Here is a 2,863-nt window from a genome sequence, read left to right as displayed (position 1 = left end):
CTTTCGTATTTCAAGACTATGTTCTTAACAACTAAATTATATTCTGAAAGAGTCAGAGATTTTTTTCAAAAAACAGTGAGCAAAATGAGCAAGTCTTCTACTAGTTTGGGAGTTCCCTGAAAGACCTGGAGTTGTCTCATAATCACGTATGCATGCCTGATGCATGTACTGCATGACTCCTTGCAGAATTAATGCGTATCCTAAAGCACTGATTCTGACACTTGGTAGCTCTGTTACCCTTTCAAGTCTTAATACTTCCCTCCTATTTTGGCCCACCGTGATCACAGTTACTTCTTTTAGCCAAAAAAAAAGCCCTTTATCTCTTGGCTGAGGTTCAGACTCAGCTGCTTTCAAACTGGGCAATAGAGAGGAGCTTCAGAGGAAAGGACAACAGTTACTTTCTTTCTGCAGGATTCCTCCCAGGCTGTTTAAGCCTCTGTCCATGGCCCTTGTTTTAAACCTTTTTGCTTTCTTTGCTCTATAGGATTCTGACAGCCCAGACAGGTGAGTCTGGCTGGCACATCTAAGAGTGGGAAAGTCCTGGGGAATCCTTCACTCAGCACTCAGGTCATCCTGAAATATCAGTGCCTTTTTTTTTTTTTTTTTTTGCATTTTATATCCTAGATACTCCAGAGCCCAGATGTTGGGGCAAGATCAAAGAAAATAGCAATTTGATACCTACACAACAGCAGTTGTATAGCTGCAAATGTCTCTATGGCAAGATAAGTCAGAAAACAAAGCCTTGATAACTCCTAATGCTATTGCACCCTACCTTCCAACATTAAGGTTTTTCATGTCAATACATGCTGAGTGTCAGAAAATTGCAGGTACCAGCTCTGCCACTTAGGAATTATGTCATCTTAGGCAAGTCACTTAGCTTTATGAATTTCATTATGTTATCTGTAAAATGGAAATATCAAATTCACAACCTCAGGAAAAACACAAGATACTGTGTTACTTTTGTGAAATGTTTTCTGGTTTTCTTTAACAGTTAATCTCTATATATGTGATAAAATCTCATAGCTACACACACACACACACACACACACACAGAATGTATGTAAAAACTGGTGAAATCTGAATAAGTTCTGTAGTTGCAACTGATCAACGTCAATTTCTTGGTTTTGATGAAGAATGTAAGATACATGGGGGCTTCTCTGGTGGCTCAGTCTGTAAACTATCTGCCTGCAATGCAGGAGACTGGGGCTTGATCCCTTGGTGGAGAAGATCTGGAGGAGGAAATGGCTACCCACTCCCGTATTCTTGCTTGGACCAATCCCTTGGATAGAGGAGCTGGATGACTATAGTCCATGGCATTGCAAGAGTCGGAAACTACTTAGTGACTAAACCAAACCAACATGACATACGTGGAAGATATCAACACTGGAGGAAGCTGGACATAGGGTACGGAGATTTCTGCATTATTTGGCAGTATCTTGCCAATCTAAAGTTATTTCAAAATATGCTTTTAAGAAAGCTAATTTATGCTGCTTTGTTTCCTCTTGAAACACGTTCTGAATCTTCTAAGAGAACATTTCACGCTTTGAACTGTTGGCTCTGACTCTCAAGGACTCTGAGCTCCTTGAGTGCACAGCTGCTTTATTATCTATTCGTATTCACTTAGACTAGCAGAGTTCTTGGTACAGGTTGGTGTTCAGAAGTTTTTATTGATTTTTGAAACTTGTCCCTGATTATTTTGATATAAGCAACCTCTCAGAGCTCAGTTGGTAAAGAATCTGCCTGCAATGCAGGAGATTCTGGTTCAATTCCTGGGTGGGGAAGACCACTGGAGAAGTGGTAAGCTACCCACTCCAATATTCTTGGGCTTCCTTTGTGGCTCAGCTGGTAAAGAAACCGCCTTCAATGTGGGAGACCTGGATTCGATCCCTCAGTTGGGAAGATCCCCTGGAGAAGGGAAAGGCTACCCATTCCAGTATTCTGGCCTGGAAAATTCCATGGATTGTATAGTTCATGAGGTCACAAAGAGTTGGACATGACTGAGCAACTTTCACTTTCAGATACTTTGGTGCTGAAAAATTCCTGAAAATATTTAAAGAAAATTAGCTCTTACTGATAGCCAGTCACTTTATGTAAAATTCTTCTAGTTAATCCCTAAAGCAATCTTATGAGGTATAAACTACAATTCCCATTTTACAGATGAGGAAACTGAGCCCTGAAAGCTAAATCTACCTTCCAAAGATCAGTGGGTTGTGGTAGATGGTGGTATATTTGAGCCCTAAGTCTGACTGGCTCCAAAGTACATTTTCTTTCATTTATTCATTCATTTTTCAAAAATGTTTACGAAACACCCAGTGTTTGTCAAGGTCTATTCTCAGACCTTAGAGTATGCTGCTGCTGCTGCTGCTGCTTCTAAGTCGCTTCAGTCATGTCTGACTCCATGCGACCCCAGAGATGGCAGCCGACCAGGCTCCCCTGTCCCTGGGATTCTCCAGGCAAGAACACTGGAGTGGGTTGCCATTTCCTTCTCCAATGCATCAAAGTGAAAAGTGAAAGTGAAGTTGCTCAGTCATGTCTGACTCCTAGTGACCCCATGGACTGCAGCCTACCAGGCTCCTCTGTCCATGGGATTTGCCAGGCAAGAGTATTGGAGTGGGTTACCAGACCTTAGAGTATAGTCATGAGCAAATTGAAAGTCTGCTACCTGGTCTTATGTTTAGATCTTTAATCCATTTTGAGTTTATTTTTGTCTATGGTATTAGAAATTGTTCTAGTTTCATTCTTTTACAAGTGGTTGACCAGTTTTCTCAGCACCACTTGTTAAAGAAATTGTCTTTTCTCCATTGTATATTCTTGCCTCCTTTGTCAAAGATAAGGTGTCCATAGGTGCATGGATTTATCTCTG

Source organism: Bos taurus, chromosome 6 (genome assembly GCF_002263795.3).
Source record: "Bos taurus isolate L1 Dominette 01449 registration number 42190680 breed Hereford chromosome 6, ARS-UCD2.0, whole genome shotgun sequence".
NCBI classification, from domain to species: Eukaryota; Metazoa; Chordata; class Mammalia; order Artiodactyla; family Bovidae; genus Bos; species Bos taurus.
Note: the sequence above shows the minus strand (reverse complement) of the source record.